The sequence below is a fragment of the Ovis aries genome, chromosome 3 (assembly GCF_016772045.2).
Source record: "Ovis aries strain OAR_USU_Benz2616 breed Rambouillet chromosome 3, ARS-UI_Ramb_v3.0, whole genome shotgun sequence".
Taxonomy (NCBI): Eukaryota; Metazoa; Chordata; class Mammalia; order Artiodactyla; family Bovidae; genus Ovis; species Ovis aries.
In genome coordinates this window covers 122,288,539-122,306,648 of record NC_056056.1, presented here as the reverse complement: position 1 = coordinate 122,306,648, position 18,110 = coordinate 122,288,539, and the positions used below count along the sequence as shown (strand labels likewise).

General features: G+C 39.0%; 1 protein-coding gene across 4 annotated transcripts in view; it reads left to right on the top strand.

The window, feature by feature from the left end:
- MGAT4C (MGAT4 family member C) overlaps positions 1 to 18,110 on the top strand; it is a 756,879-nt gene that overhangs the window by 699,195 nt on the left and 39,574 nt on the right. The window contains exon 2 of one of the 4 annotated variants that reach the window (XM_060413994.1): positions 4,389 to 4,534. The exons of the other annotated variants lie outside the window; for them this stretch is intronic. The gene's annotated coding sequence lies outside the window, so the exon portion shown is untranslated. The remainder of the gene's footprint in view (positions 1 to 4,388; positions 4,535 to 18,110) is intronic. 4 annotated transcript variants of the gene reach the window in all.

Below are 18,110 nucleotides of genomic sequence, written 5' to 3'. Positions count from 1 at the left end.
TTCAGTTGTAACAAACTGTTTCTTGCCATAGGGAGACTTTCAAATATAAATTTTAATCCATCAGAACTGAGATCATTTCCATAAGCTGGTTTATTGTGTAAATTTTATTTTTCAAGGGTCTAGTAGCAATTAAAATTCACAATAATTTGTGTTGTCCCAAATACTTGTAATGTATGTAGTTAGTTTTTCATTTCAATGCATTGAAGGGTTCAGTTCAGTTCAGTCGCTCAGTCGTGTCCGACTCTTTGCGACCCCATGAATCACAACACACCAGGCCTCCATGTCCATCACTAACTCTCGCAGTTCACTCAAACTCATGTCCATCGAGTTGGTGATGCCATCCAGTGATCTCATCCTCTGTCATCCCTTTCTCCTCCTGCCCCCAATCCCTCCCAGCATCAGGGTCTTTTCCAACGAGTCAACTCTTTGCATGAGGTGGCCAAAGTATTGGAGTTTCAGCTTCAGCATCAGTCCTTCCAATGAACACCCAGGACTGATCTCCTTTAGGATGGACTGGTTGGATCTCCTTGCAGTCCAAGGGACTCTCAAGAGTCTTCTCCAACACCACAGTTCAAAAGCATCAATTCTTCAGTGCTCAGCTTTCTTCACAGTCCAACTCTCACTTCCATACATGACCACTGGAAAACTATAGCCTTGACTAGACGGATCTTTGTTGGCAAAGTAATATATCTCTGCATTGAAGGGTTGCTGCTGCTGCTAAGTAGCTTCAGTCGTGTCCAACTCTGTGCTATCCCATAGATGGCAGCCCGCCAGGCTCCCCCTGTCCCTGGGATTTTCCAGGCAAGAACACTGGAGTGGGTTGCCATTTCCTTCTCCAATGCATGAAAGTGAAAGTGAAGTCGCACAGTTTTGTCCGACTCTGAGCAACCCCATGGACTGCAGCCCACCAGGCTCCCCTGTCCCTGGGATTTTCCAGGCAAGAGTACTGGAGTGGGGTGCCATTGCCTTCTCCGGCATTAAAGGGTTGAGTTCAGTCATTCAGTCATGTGCGACTCTTTGCGACCCCATGAATCGCAGCACGCCAGGCCTCCCTGTCCATCACCAACTCCCGAAGTTCACTCAGACTCACGTCCATCGAGTCAGTGATGCCATCCAGCCATCTCATCCTCTGTCGTCCCCTTCTCCTCCTGCCCCCAATCCCTCCCAGCATCAGAGTCTTTTCCAATGAGTCAGTTCTTTGCATGAGGTGGCCAAAGTATTGGCGTTTCAGCTTTAGCATCAGTCCTTCCAAAGAAATCCCAGGGCTGATCTCCTTCAGAATGGACTGGTTGGATCTCCTTGCAGTCCAAGGGACTCTCAAGAGTCTGCTCCAACACCACAGTTCAAAAGCATCAATTCTTTGGTGCTCAGCCTTCTTCACAGTCCAACTCTCACATCCATACATGACCACAGGAAAAATCATAGCCTTGACTAGACGGACCTTAGTCGGCAATGTAATGTCTCTGCTTTTGAATATGCTATCTAGGTTGCTCATAACTTTTCTTCCGAGGAGTAAGCGTCTTTTAATTTCATGGCTGCAGTCACCATCTGCAGTGATTTTGGAGCCCCCCAAAATAAAGTCTGACACTGTTTCCACTGTTTCCCCATCTATTTCCCATGAAGTGATGGGACCAGATGCCATGATCTTCGTTTTCTGAATGTTGAACTTTAAGCCAACTTTTTCACTCTCCACTTTCACTTTCATCAAGAGGCTTTTTAGTTTCTCTTCACTTTCTGCCATAAGGGTGGTGTCATCTGCATATCTGAGGTTATTGATATTTCTCCTAGCAATCTTGATTCCAGCTTGAAGGCATTGAAGGGTAGGGCTCTTTAATTATATATTCTACTTCATGCATTTCCACTTTTCTGACTATCTACTGCTAACTCAAAGATTTAAAGAATTAAGCAAAAGAAGCTATTGTGTCAAATACAGTTGAATTATCCAGCTTCATATGTGATATTTTAGTAAGCTATTACTCATTGCAGTATGCAGTATTAGCCCACAGAAAATTTTAACTGTTTATCATCGTGTCATCAGAGCAGATGTGTTGTCCCATATTATCTGTCTTTTGTTATAAACATAGAGTTCTCAGAAACTGAGTAATCATTGCTCACATTTTATTTCAATTCTTTACATAATTTTAGAGCAGTGAAGCATATCCAGTTCAAAATCTTTCATTTTGGTCTTCAGAGCAACTTAACCTCCCCAAGTGCATCATTACCACAATTCCACTGGGATTCTTCAACCTTCAACCTCAAGCTAAATTTGGCAAAATTTTGAATGGATGTTCTCCTAGTTAAAATTCTCAGCTTCTGTATTTCTATATTCCATGGAAATTATTGCTTTCTATAAAATTGGCAAGTAAATATTTGCTTACAAATTAGAATAATATTTATCTGCATGTGTTTTAGAAAGGAAATAAGCCTCATGTTTAAAATATAGAATAATAAGACTGAAAATGACTCAGTATTATTCTAGAAATGAAAACACATATATCCACAGTCTACAGATCTCAAGGCTTTAGAATTGCAATATACTAGGGGAATTATGTCATGAAGGACAAAACAGTGATTTTTATTTGAGAAACAAACTGCTATTCTCATAATGTAGAATGTTAAATAAATAAGAAAAGTGTAGCAATTCTCAAACTATTTTGTTATAAGGATCCTGTCTTAAAAATTATTGAGGACTCCAAAGAGGTTTGTTATGTGCATTTTACATTGATATTTACTGGATTAGAAACTAAAATATAAAATTTAATATATTCATCATTTACTTGAACACTATTACTTATAAATAACATGTTTTATGAAAAATAGCTGCCTTTTTTAAGCAAAGCAAAATTTAGTGAGAAGAGCAGCATTGTTTTCTATTTTTGCTAATCTCTTTAATGTGTGGCTCAATAAGAGATTGTTGGATCCTCCTTTCTGTACTGTATTCATTCTCTTTTGATATCACACCTTGTGAAGACTTTGGAAATCTCCACTGTATACTCTTTACAGAATGAGGACTAAAACACAAAGTCTTAATATAATTATCAAAGTAATTTTAACCTTGCAGTTGCACAGAAAAAGGTGATGGAGATCCCAGGTAACCATTGACGACACTTTGGAAATTGCTGACTGGTGGCTTGAAACAGCAGTGTAGTTTCCCTCTGAGTTTCCAGGTCACCTGGACCATTCTGCCATCCTGGACTGGGCTTGACTGTGCTCCTTGGCTTACTCATGTGTTTGTGCTCAACTCCTCCATTGTCTGGAAGCTGGCTGCTCTAGGAAGGCCTTGGCTGAGATGATGACCTTTGTACCTCCAGCAATCTAGCCTGGCCTGTTCCCATGGCAGTCAGGGTTCTAGGAGGGAAAATTGAAGCATGAAAGGCCTGAGTTCTAGGCTTAGATCCGAATACACTGTCAATTCTATGGCACTCATTTGGCTGAAACATATCAAAAAGTCAACCCACACCCATATGTGGAAAATAGGCTCTACCTCTTGATGAAAGAAGTTACAGTCATATTCGAAAGGGAGTACATCACACAGAAGAATTTGGGGCATTTTTTCAAATGCCCTCTGAGCATCCTAGCTATGCCTCCTCCTAAAAAAGGTAAAGGTAATTCTTTGCCTCATTTTCAATGTATTTAACTCTCTTGTATCTACTGTAGGAATCTGAAAGGACATACTTAGAAATAAGTGTTATCACTTAAAATGTATTAGTTTGGGCTCTACACTGTCAATACTTACATGTAACCAGGGCTTCAGATGTCACCAGGTCCTGACACATGAAAGTGAAAGTGAAGTCGCTCAGTCGTGTCCGACTCTTTGTGACCCCATGGGCTGTAGCCCACCAGGCTCCTCCATCCATGGGATTCTCCAGGCAAGAATACTGGAGTGGGTTGCCATTTCCTTCTCCAGGGGATCTTCCCATTCCAGGGATCAAACCTAGGTCTCCTGCATTGAAGGAAGACGCTTTAACATCTGAGCCACCAGGGAAGCCCCCTGACACGTGGGTTCACACTAAATAAGATACATAAGACATTGAAATGGATGACAATTTTGCCAAGATTTGAATTTACAATTAGAAATATAAATATTATTTGAGTTGGATAGATATACATGTATGCGTAATCATCAATACCACTTATTAAAGTTAATAAGTTATATAAAACAGTGGATAAATCATCAAAATTCACTCTTACAGAGACCAGAAATAGCCAAAAAATATAATTTGAGCATACTTCCACCTTATAAACAATCAAATATACAATCAGAATGCTTTTCTCTAATTATTAGGATATAAAATATGAGGTCAGATGAATAAAGATCCAGTGAAATAAAGCTCAGAGAGTCATATCTCATGAAAAGACTTATTTTTTGCTTTTTTCTCTTCTAACAGGATGAAAATGCTTAAAGTGTATATGTTACATCTCTCTCCACCTCAAGGATACCCATACCATTAGAAACAAAAATACCCTAAACTTTTACAGCTTGGGTTCCCTTTCCTCTGGATCAGATGTTGCATACTCAACTGTCAAGAATCATGTAAGAAATATAAATGAGTAATGCACTTCAGTAGTAAAATATTGAGAAATTGGAGGTGGGGAGATTATATGAAAGAGAAAAGGCTTCTCCGTCTAAATTTGCTTAGTCACTCAGTCATGTCCTACTCTTTGCGACCCCATGGACTATAACCCACTGGGCTACTCTGTTCATGGAAGGCTCCAGGCTTCCAAGTATTCTCCAAGAATAGTAGTGTGGGTAGTCATTCCCTTCCCCAGGGGAATCTTCCCTACCCAGGTAGGTTCTTTACCTTCTTAGCCACCAAGGAAGCTCCTCCCTTGCCTGCATCTAAATGAGGATTAGTTAATGTTTAGGTCCAGTAAGTTGTTGTAATGTGGGAATGAAAGTCTATTATTGTTGTACACTCTAATTTTTTAAAAAAGCTAGACTTTTATATCAAATTCTTCCTTCTTCACATATTCATGGACCAAGTTAATTCTGTTAGAACCTAGAATCTCCCCTAGCTGGCCATTTTTGTGAAACTTGGATCATTTGAACATTGCAGATATTGTCATGAAATTTCCATTTTTTATGCTTTGTTTCAATTGATATATTGCTTCATTATTGCTGTTCATTCATATTGATATTGATGTATGAATATTGATATCATACATATTCATAATCTAGTCTTGCTCTCTCTTTAAAATTTTATTCAATCTTTGTCTCTCATGCATTAGAATGTAGGACTATCCTAAACAAATTTAACTCAAATAAAACTGTAAAAGGTCAGCAAAAGCCAGAGAGAATGTGAGAGATACAGAAATAACAACTTACATAAATTTGTGTTAGGCAGTTTTACATTCCATTTCACTTGGTATACCTCAGTGACATGAGAAGGAAATGGGAGACATAAATCTGTTATTCCCACTGTTATCACTAGTTCGCATAGGTGAACATCTTACTCACCAAACAGAATTTGATTCTAGTGCTTAAGATGCATGTATTGTATGTCGTCATTGTTGTTTAGTCAGTAAGTCGTATCTAACTCTTGCAACCCGGACATAACTCACCAGTCTCCTCTGTCCATGGGATTTCCTAGGCAAGAATACTGGAGTGTGTTGCTTTTCATTCTCCACAGGATCTTCACGACTAGAACCTATCAGGATAGGTTCCCCATTAAACCTATCTCCTGCATTGCACGTGGATTCTTTACTGCTGAGCCCCAGGGGAAGCCCGTAAGCCTAGATAGATTACATTTGATTCTCAATAGAAAAAGCACAATCATTTATAATGAAAGAACTACTGACTATGGTGAATCCAGTTTTAAACAGAATATCAATCTGAAGTGTAGCATGATATTTCTATTTCTCCTATATTTGATTATATACGTTTTATATTTTACTTTGTGACTTTGGATTTAATGACTACATAAGACACTATGATTTTAGACTTTAGGCAATTTCAAATCTGGAAAAGGAAACCTCAACCTAGCCTTTGTCCTATCAATAAATTAAATCTTCCCCTTGGAGTCCCTAGCATTAATATTTTTCCTTATGCATAAATTTGCGATTGAACTAATGATCTTCACATTTTGATGTATCTTGACTATTCTATGATTATCGGCTTGACTTTTAGATCATTTTTTAAATAATTTAGGACTTCCCAGGTGGCACTAGTGGTAAAGAACCCACCTACCAATCCAAGAGACATAGAGACATAGGTTCAATCCCTGGGTTGCAGTATTCCTGCCTGGAAAATCCTATAGACAGAGGAGCCTGTCAGGCTACAGTCCATAGGGTGGCAAAGAGTTGGGCATGACTGAAATGACTTAGCACTCATGCACATGCTTTGAATCACTGAGTAAATTATAAACATTTTCCTCCAGATTACAATATAACTAATATTCTATTAGAAAGCAATGCATAACTATGTGTTGTACCTAATCAGTTTTTTGCTTTGCCTCTTCAGCCTTCTTAAAAAAAAAAAAAAAAAAAAAAAACACCTCAACGGTTTGTGCATAAAAGATTTCTTAACAAACGTTTGTTGGACATTTATACAGGTGAACTTTTCAATGTGTTTTTTTTCTGTCTCATGTACAAGTAGTTATACCCCCTAATATTTAGACACATTACAAGCTTCATAGTAGAGTGAGGATCTCTTGCAGACTATATTCATTTTTATTCCACAATCATACTGATTTCAACTTCAATATCAGTCTGCTGCTGCTGCGCTGCTAAGTCACTTCAGTCATGTCTGTGCGACCCCATGGACAGCAGCCCACCAGGCTCCTCTGTCCCTGGGATTCTCCAGGCAAGAACACTGGAGTGGGTTGCTATTTCCTTCTCCCCATATCAGTCTAAAACACAATATCTTAGCCTTTTCAAGATAGCTTTGCAAAATACCACAGCCTGAATAGTTTATCAACAACAGACATTTATTTCTCATTAAATATTATATTTTCAATGCTTGAAAAAATAAACTTGGACTTCCATAATGTTCATTTTAATAGAATTATAGGCATGACAAATGTTTGTCTAAGTCAGTTGCTACTTGTAGTTAAGAAATGTGTTTCTTATCATTAAACAGTCATTTCTAAGCTGCCCTTCCAAATACAGTTATATGCAATTAAAATTAACCCTTAGACACAATCTATTCTGTTCTATTCTGTAACCATTATACTTTCACAGTTCTTTCTAATGTTAATGAGAAGTTACACACCTTCGTCAATGAATAAAAGGACAACTCTGAGCCAGGATCTAGGTTGCAATACAGCCATCTTGTAAAGTTCCTCATTAGCTGAAATAAACTGTCATCACTAATATCACAGGCAATAGATTTAAATTAGGTAGGTGACTCCTTCCTCGCTGGAGAAAATGAATCCAAAGAAAAACAGTAATTACTAATCATCAGGAAGTATTTTAGCAAGTTCTGAGACCTTGCCTCCTGACACATTGTAAAACAGGAGAAGATGACTGCCACAAGAAGCAGAAGGGAAATTTTGTGTTATCACACAGCGAGAAGACTCAACAAGTTTTTACCAGCCAGTATCTCTGCTCAAGTAGTTGAAAAGCAGTTTGTATATATTTAAATACTAGATTATTTACAAAGCGTACTGAAAAAAGCACTGGCCCAGAAGTGTTTCCATTATGTTAAATAGCTGTTCTCACGTGTGGTAGCAGATCTGGTCCCAGCCTCCGACTGGCTGTGCACTGCCTTTTTTTCCCACGAGTCACCCTACTTTTTAACCCTATATCTTTTGACCTGACATTGACATTTATATTTGCCTTAAACTATAAGAAGACCTGATGGGCCTGGAGACCTTTTCTAGTATGAGTCATTCTATTTAATTCATTGTTTGATTTCAATGCTGAACTGTGTGGTACTATTGATGTAAAAGGTGTAGAAAGCTTATGAAAACACAGAATCAATCACCTCTTTATTACTAGTACTAAATAATAATAAAACAGCCCCCACTGATTGCATTTAAGAAACTTAAGAAAGAATAGTACACTTAAGAAAGTATAGTATACTTCGATTATATATCAATAAATTCAGCATTTATACGTCTGCAGTCTACTTTGTGGCTGCCAGATGGTTAGATTTGGAAATTTAAACAGGTATAATTTCTACAGGTTTTGAAGTAGAACTGTGAACTAAGTGGGAGCAGTTAATTCAACTGATTATGTTGGGGTACAGAATTGATCTAATGGACTTTTCTAGGGTATGTGCCAAGTTCTCGTTGCTTTGTTTTCTCCTATAATCAAAGAACAGAGAAGGCAATGGCACCCCACTCCAGTACTCTTGCCTGGAGAATCCCATGGACGGAGGGGCCTGGTGGGCTGCAGGCCATGGGGTCGCTAAGAGTCGGACATGACTGAGCGACTTCACTTTCACTTTTCATTTTCATGCATTGGAGAAGGGAAAGGCAACCCACTCCAGTGTTCTTGCCTGGATAATCCCAGGGACAGCGGAGCCTGGTGGGCTACCGTCTCTGGGGTCGCACAGAGTCAGACACGACTGAAGTGACTTAGCATAATCAAAGAAATAACCCTTGAACTAAGTTGTTAATGTGCCAGTTTTAAAATGAAGAGCCTGAGGATTAAGACCTTGCCTAAAATCACAGAGCCAGTAGTAGAAAATCCAGGATGCAAATTCAGGCATATCTAGCTTCCACAGTATCTCTTTCAAGCAAATGAGGATGAGATTTAGAGTTGAATTTTAAGGGTGAATTGGGGCTAATTAACAAGGCATATGCTCAGTCATTCAGTTGTGTCCAGCTCTCTGTGACTCCATGGACTGTACTCACCAGGCTCTTCTGTCAAGGGGATTCTCCAGGCAAGAATACTGAAGTGGGTTGTCATTTCCTCCTCCAGGAGATCTTACTGACCCAAGGATCGAACCCTCATCTCTTGAGTCTCCTGCACTAGCAGGCAGATTCTTTACCACTGAGTCACCTGTTTTCTAAGAGTTAGGAGACAATTAAGCAGGCAACAAGACAGTAAATCAAGGCACAGAAAACAACAGAAACAATGATAGGGCACAGATGATAAGGTAAATGGCACAATTTAAGGAGTAGACCCCCATAGCCCTAATATTAATTGTTAGAAGTAATCCCAGAAAAATAGATTAGAAATGTAGGCAGTAGCTCAATTACAATGCATCTCACTTGAAATTTCAAGGAGGTGTAAATCATTCAAAGGTTTTAAACAAAAAAATAGCAGCATTGTAATGAATCTTTAGAAAAATAATGCTATTATAACAATATGCTTGATGAACTGTGGAAGTGAAGGGATGTTGGTGGGTCTTTTAGACTCCTGGACCCAATTCCAAACTTTTTGTGTCAGAGGGTATAGAGTACTTTTCTCATAACATCAAACAATTCTCAGACACCAGAAAACTGTCCAAGAATTCAACTTGATTCTGACACTGTCTACTGGGAAATAGCATCAGGTCCTGCAGGTTGAGGGCTCACACTGCTTCACAATACCCTACCACCACCACCACCACCACTTCAGATGCCAGCCGCAAGCCCAAATTCTTGCCTATGCTTCTAACCAACTGGATGAAGCTCAAAGGTTCCCAAGACCCCTTCCCAGGATTGATTAACTTGTAAAGTGGCTCAATACTCAGAAAAACATTTCACTTACTAGATCACCAGTTTAATACAGATTGACACAGAGGGATTTAATACAGATGGAAAAGATATCTAGAACAAGGTATAGGGAAAGGATGCAACGTTTCCACACCCTCTCCAGACGTGCTACGTTGCCAGTACCTACACATGTCCATCAGCCTGGAAGCTCTCCGAACCCCACTCTTCTGGGTTATTTTAGAGGCTTCATTACAAAAGCTTAGTTGATTAAATCATTGACCATTGGTAACTGATTCAACCTCCAGTCCCTCTCATTTACCAGGAGTTCTGAAGGTGAGACTGAAATTTCCAACCCTCTAATCACATGGCTGGTTCTCCTGGCAACCAGCTCCCATCCTTAGTGCATTTCTCAACTCATCTTATTAACACAAGAGACATTTTAAAGCTTTTAGCACTTAGGAAATGCCAATGGTTTGGGGAGCTTTAAGCATAGAACTGTGAACAAAGACCAAATATATATTTCTTATAGATCATAGCACTGTAAAAGTGACCTCAAGTGACCTCAGCCTGAAGGAGCTGAAGCAGGATTTTGCTTCCCTGCCAGAGAGATTGAGGGTCAGGCCATGGCAGGGAGAGCTTTGAGTCCTAACCACTAGGCCACAAGGGTTCAGTGGCCAGTGAAACATCTTAGCCCATCAGCTGTGTAGAAATGAATTTCCACAAAGAAACAAAGTGATGAAGCAAGGTAAGTATTTATTAGGATGTAAAAAGGGTACCTGTGGACAGACACATTGGTGGGCTCAGAGAGGGGGAGAGAGAGTCAAGACCTAGCGGTAGTTTCAATTGCTTTTATTGGAAGATCACCAGTTTAATACAGAGAGATTTAATACAAGTAGAAGAGATATCTATAACAATTTCCTTCCAATTTCCTTTGGCCAGTCGTCTTGCTTTGCCTGATTCTGAGTCTGTATTTGGTATATCTCAGGGTCCTCCCACGTGTACACACATGTCTCAGCCACGATCGATTATAGCCAAGAGGCCTATGGGGAGGTTGGCATCACTTCCTCAGAGGTGATACCTTCTCTCTATTGATCACCAAGGAGACTTTCTGCACATGTGTAGTCTGGAAGGTCTCCATGACCTCCAGAATGAGAAATATATGGTCTCTTACCTGGGCATAGCTCAGCTTCTCCTCTCTCCTGCTATTTTGGAGTATCTCTCAACAGTGGACAAAAGCCACTCATCCTGGGACCCATCTATCTCCTGCCTCAGAAGGGCAATTAATAAACACTGTAAACTGTGTGTGCTCAGTCATGTGTGACTCTGAAATCCCATGGATGTAGCCCACCAGGCTCCTCTGTCCATGGGATTTTCCAGGCAAGTATACTGAAGTGGGTTGCCATTTTCCTCTTTCAAGGGATATTCCTAACCCAGGGATCAAAGCTGAGTCTCTTATATCTCCTGCACTGGCAGGAAGATTCTTGATGACTTGCGCTGTCTGGAAAGCCCTGGTTAAGTAAAACCCAATAACAATCAACATGGGCATCTGAGTCCAACCAACCTTGTTAAGCCAATCTATTCTGGAGTAATTCTGAGGATTACATACAAAATCTTTGCAAAGCACATATCTCTATTCCTGGCAGATAATAATCCTCTAAAAATATTAATTGTTGACTTATTCCATAATTAGGAATTAATATGATCATTTAACAGATATTTGTTGAGGGCTTACTGTATGCCAGGAACTCTTCAATGAACTAGGCATCAGTTCAGTTCAGTCGCTCAGTTGTGTCCGACTCTTTGTGACCCCACGGACTGCAGCACGCCAGGCCTCCCTGTCTATCACCAACTGCCGGAGTTTACCCAAACTCATGTCAACTGAGTCAGTGATGCCATCCAACCATCTCATTCTCTGTTATCCCCTTCTCCTCCTGAATCTTTCCCAGCATCGGGGTCTTTGCAATAAGTCAGCTCTTCACATCAGTTGGCCAAAGTGTTATAGTTTCAATTTCAAGATCAGTCCTGCCAATGAATACCCAGAACTGATCTCCTTTAGGATGGACTGGTTGGATCTCTTTGCAGTCCAAAGGACTCTCAAGAGGCTTCTCCAACACCACAGTTCAAAAGCATCAATTCTTTGGCACTCAGCTTTCTTCACAGTGCAACTCTCACATCCATACATGACCACTGGAAAAACCATAGCCTTGACTGGACAGACCTTTGTTGACAAAGTAATGTCTCTGCTTTTTACATATGCTGTCTAGGTCGATCATAACTTTCCTTCCAAGGAGTAAGCATCTTTTAATTTCATGGCTGCAGTCACCATCTGCAGTGATTTTGGAGCCCCCAAAATAAAGTCTGACACTCTTTCCACTGTTTCTCCATCTATTTGCCATGAAGTGATGGGACCAGATGCCATGATCTTAGTTTTCTGAATGTTGAGGTTTAAGCCAACTTTTTCACTCTCCTCTTTCACTTTCATCAAGAGGCTCTTTAGTTCTTCTTCACTTTCTGCCCTAAGGGTGGTGTCACCTGCATATCTGAGGTTATTGATATTTCTCCTGGCAATCTTGATTCCAGCTTGTGCTTCCTCCAGCCCAGTGTTTCTCATGATGTACTCTGCATATAAGCTAAATAAGCAGGGTGGCAATATACAGCCTTGACATACTCCTTTTCCTATTTGAAACCAGTCTGTTGTTCCATGTCCAGTTCTAACTTCTGCTTCCTGACCTGCATACAGATTTCTCAAGAGGCAGGTCAGGTGGTCTGTATTCCCATCTCTTTCAGAATTTTCTACTGTTTATTGTGATTCATGGTCAAAAGCTTTGGCATAGTCAATATAGCAGAAATAGATGTTTTTCTGGAACTCTCTTGCTTTTTCCATGATCCAGCAGATATTGGCAATTTGATCTCTGATTCTTCTGCCTTTCCTAAAACCAGCTTGAACATCTGGAATTTCATGGTTCACATATTGCTGAAGCCTGGCTTGGAGAATTTTGAGCATTACTTCACTAGCATGTGAGATGAGTGCTGTTGTGCAGTAGTTTGAGCATTCTTTGGCATTGCCTTTCTTTGGGATTGGAATGTAAACTGGCCATTTACAGTCCTGTGGCCACTGCTGAGTTTTCCAAATTTTCTGGCATATTGAGTGCAGCACTTTCACAGCATCATCTTTTAGGATTTGAAATAGCTCAACTGGATTTCCATCACCTCCACTAGCTTTGTTCGTAGTGATGCTTCCTAAGGCCCACTTGACTTCACATTCCAGGATGTCTGGCCCTAGGTGAGTGTGAGTGATCATACCATCATGATTATCTGAGTTATGAAGATCTTTTTTGTAGAGTTATTCTGTGTATTCTTGCCACCCTTCTTAATATCTTTTGCTTCTGTTAGGTCCGTACCATTTCTGTCCTTTTTTGAGCCCATCTTTGCATGAAATATTTCCTTGGTATCTCTAATTTTCTTGAAGAAATCTCTAGTCTTTCCCATTTTGTTGTTTTCCTCTATTTGTTTGCACTGATTGCTGAGGAAGGCTTTCTTATCTGTCCTTGCTGTTCTTTGGAACTCTGCATTCAGATGCTTATAGCTTTCCTTTTCTCCTTTGCTTTTTGCTTCTTTTCATAGCTATTTGTCTGAGTTCCTCAGACAGCCATTTTGCTCTTTCTGTTTCTTTTTCTTGGGGATGGTCTTGCTCCCTGACTCCTCTCAATGTCATGAACCTCTGTCCATAGTTCACCAAGCACTCTGTCTATCAGATCTAGTCCCTTAAATCTATTTCTCACTTCCACTGTATAGTCACAAGGGATTTGACTTAGGTCATACCTGAATGGTCTATTGGTTTTCCCCACTTTTTTCAATTTAAGTATGAATTTGGCAATAAGGGGTTCATGATCTGAGCCACAGTCAGCTCCCAGTCTTGTTTTTGCCGACTGTATAGAGCTTCTCCATCTTTGGCTGCAAAGGATATAATCAGTCTGATATCAGCGTTGACCATCTGGTGATGTCCTTATGTAGAGTCTGCTCTTGTGTTGTTGGAAGAGGGTGTTTGAAATAACCAGTGCATTCTGTGAATAAAACAGTTAAGGTCCTTGCTCTCAAGGGACTTACTTTCTAGAGAGGGTGGGAGAGTCAGGGAAAAAATGGTAAAAATATTAGAAAAAAATGTCAGACATTTCTGAGAGAATTGATAGAACTTGATTATTTACAACATGTGTGATGGTGTGTATCATAAGTGAGGGCAAAGGAGAAAGAGTTAGGGATGATGCTGAGATTTTTTTTTCCTTCAGGCAGCAGTGAAGAGGCATTGTCTTGTCATTAGCCAAAATAAGACAGCAGGCCCAAGAACATATAACCAGAGATGAGGAGAAGGGCAGCAAATGAATTCAGTTTTCTAATAGAACATGCCAAGTTGCAAATACCTGTACATCCAGGTAGAGATGGTGGGCTCCAGAAACTGGCTTCTACAGATAGTATGCTGTAGTAAGTTAAAAACAATTTTGTCTTTGTTAATATCTGTCTCCAACTCCCAGCAGAACATGTGCATGACGATTTTCTTGCAGAAAATAATATATATTTTGAAGACAATACTATCTGTAACTCCATGACTAACTCACAGTAAGATTATGACAACGATTCTGTTGCCCATTTTTCCTGTCAGTATTTGACTCTATTACCTCTCAGATGCATGCAGCAAATTTGACTGGTCTGGTTATCTTATTGTATTTACAGGTTCCCTCCAATAGGACCAATGTTCTTCCTTTCTAGCCCCGCTAAACAGAGATACTTTTTTAGGCTGAGTTTAATTAAATATTTAATTAGAATTTTAAATCTCTTTATTAAAACACCCTAAGCTTTTAAAGAAAAACATTATATTCATATTTGCATCCTCGTGGTTTATCCATGTGACACTTAAATTAACAAATGAAAAATTGAAAAAAAATGTGATGTGACAGACAAGAGAATGAATACACAGAAAAACAGATCGTTGTAATTCTTCACCTACCCTTATCTGAACAAAAATACTCAACTATATGATTCCAAAGGTCACTTTCTAGAGGTGCAATTCCGATATTAAAATTTGACTATTGAAAATAAGTGAGGACGTTATGTAAAGAGGTCTTACATTCAGAGACCTTTCACGTGTATAACAATGAACATATTCAAATTAAATTAGAATAAAATTATTTTAAAGAAATACCATATAATAGACTATTTCATAAAAAATCTATAGATACAGAACAAAATAATATATTGAAGCTTTGGATTGTTCAACCTGGTTTTATAATGTTTTGAATTTCTCTTGAAATGAAAAAAATAAACACAAGTTACACTGGAACTTTGATTTCTTTTAAATCCAATTTATCTGCTTCCCTGTGTAGTTACACACTTACTATAGAAACAGCTACTTAATTCCAATAAAAATAGAGATAATCTTCAGGAACTAGAGATCATATTTTCCCATTTACATAATTTGATTTCAAAAAGCGTGTGCGTGTGTGTGTGTATGTGTGTGTATGTGTGCTCAGTTGCTCGATCATGTCTGACTCTTTGCAATCCTGTGGATTGTAGCTGACCAGGCTTCTTGATCCATGGGATTTTTCCTATGTAAAATGGTCATTCGATTTCTAATCCACTGTCAATATTCCATTTAGAGTGATTTCCCTAATGTCCCTGCATTTAGAGGGGATTTGCAGGTGGCTCAATGGTAAAGAATTTTCCTGCCAAGGCAGGAGACATAAGAAACACAGGTTCCATCCCTGGATTGGGAAGGTCCACTGGAGAAGGAAATGGCAAGCCATTCCAGTATTCTTGCCTGGAGAATCCCATACACAGAGGAGCCTGGAACACTGCAATGCATGGGGTCACAGAGTCTGACACGACTGAGCACGCATGCAGGCACCCTGCATTTAGGGACTAATTTATTAAACCTATTTTCTGATTTTAATTCATTTGTCATTTCCTAAATTAATATTCAATCTCAAAAATGGGCAGAAGAGAAGTTTTAGTATATGGCATTCTATTGCTGAAATAACCAGAAAACATCTTTCCTTCTAACTTTAAGGTAGAAAGAATGCATGTGGTTATGATTGTGGACTCTGAAATCAACTTCTGACTTGAGTCTTTCCTGCCTCTATCACTTCCAGGTGATACATCTTTGTGTGTGCATGTGTGCTAAGTCGCTTCAGTCGTGTCCGACTTCGACACGCTATGGACTGTAGCCCGCCAGGCTTCCTCTGTCCATGGGATTCTCCAGGCACGAATACTGGAGTGGGTTGCCATGCACTCCTCCAGGGGATATATCTTTGAAAGTCATTTAACCTCAATAAACCTGTTTCCACATAAGTAAATGACAAAAATAATAATGGTGCCTATCTCAGAGGTTTGTTCTGAAGATCAGATGAATGGAGACACAAAATTCTTAACACAGAGCCTGGCCCTTACTAAAAGCTCAACGTGCTGGTTATATTAATAAATAAATTTGGATATTATCTGCCTGTAGTGTTTGTAACACTGTCCATTAAAAATCATCAGGCATTTTGATACTGCTTGTCTTTACTTGGGATTCCCTGGTAGCTCAGCTGGTAAAGAATCTGCCTGCAATGTAGGAGAACCCTGTTCCATTCCTGGGTTTGGAAGATCCTCTGGAGAAGGGAACGGCTACTGACTTCAGTATTCTGGCCTGGAGAATTCAATGGGGTCGCAAAGAGTTGAATACGACTTTAATTAGTTAAGTCTTTTAAAGGTCTTTTGTAAGTGCCAATCATATGACTATCACTATGTTAAATGCTACAGACAATAATAAGAAAATTGAAAGTATAGTGTTTGATACACCAGTGTGAATGATGAAAGGTATAATAACAGTAAACTTTCATAATAATTACATGAAAAGAAAAATATACTTAAATGAGGGTGTGCAGTGAAAAGTCTTTGGTCATTTCTTTTAGCTACGATGTGGCTTTTTCTTATTTCCTTTACTGCAGCTTTTGTTTTAATGCGATGATCTTAACTCCTAACCTCCAGAATCTCCTAGCAAGATCAAATTCCCACCTACACTTTTGGAGACAGCATAGTAAACAGAATAGTAAAATAACATCTTATAGTTAGAATCATACTCCTTGAAGTTTCACTAAGGATTATTCAAATTTTAATTAGAGATGTTTTTGTCTGCATTCTCAAATGGCAAATTCATTTATTAATAATCCATCCAAAATGTTGGGGAATGTTTCTAAGGTATACATTTTTCTAAATAAATATAAAGATAGTTTCCCTGATTGGAAGAAATCCACAATCTGTTAGGAAAAAAAATGTTTTGTAAAGAAATCCTTGCAATGAAATGTTAAACATGATATAATGAATAAGTTACATTAGTTTCACAGATGACCCTAGATAGTACTGACTACTTCTACCTAAAAGAGGGAAAAATCTCACACTGTTTCATAGAGGAGCATCACTTGAGCTGCTGGGGTGGGGAGTAGGAAAAATGTTTGAACAGATGTAGCACATGGTCATAAGATGGAATGCTGTCAACTGTAGAAAAGGGCCAGAGAAAGTGACAAGAGCTTTCAGTAACTTGTGAAAAAAAATTGAACTCTGCATCATCAGCAAATGAAGCCATGAACTGTCTCATGCTTGGGAGTGATGTGGTCAAATTTGCTTTAAGAAAGATGAAGACCGTATATACGACACAGCTAAAGAGACACAGAAGTATAGAACAGTCTTTTGGACTCTGTGGGGGAAGGTGAGGCTGGGACAATTTGAGCAAGTAGCATTGAAACATGTATATTATCAAATGTGAAACAGATCGCCAGTCCAGGTTTGATGCATGGGACAGGGTGCTCAGGGCTGGTGCACTGGGATGACTCTGAGGGATGGGATGGGGAGGGAGGTGGGAGGGGGGTTCAGGGTGGGGAACACGTGTCCACCCACGGCTGACTCATGTCAATGTATGGCAAAACCACTACGATATTGTAAAGTAATTAGCCTCCAATTAAAATAATTTTTTAAAAAAAAGATGAGAAAAAGGAGTGTGAAAAGTGATATGAAAACTACAAGACATTCTTTAAATATGGCAGTTGATGGATCAGTTTTAACAACATGTGTTTAATGCTTTCTGGACTAGATACACTAACTTTCAAAGGCTGGAAAATTTAAATATTTTAAGTCATTGGCTAATGTATAAAATCAACTATTATATTAATTATGTCATTAATATCTATAATATTTTATATTGATGAGTTATTACAGCACATGTATATTTCTAGGAAAAATGAGTGCATTAAAGTCTAAACTATTATTTCAAAGATAAGCTTAGCAAAATGAGAGGAATTTTAGAATTAGTCAAACCTCTGAAAAATTCCAGTAAAAGCAATTGTGGCCACAGGGCATCAAAAAATTCTGAACTGTTTTATGAAACATGCACATTTTCTGTGAAAAATCAGTCTACTTAACAAATGCTACCATACACAAATACATTGTTGTTGCTATCTTAATTAAAAGGACCCTTTTCAGTAACATCTCTGGCTCTGG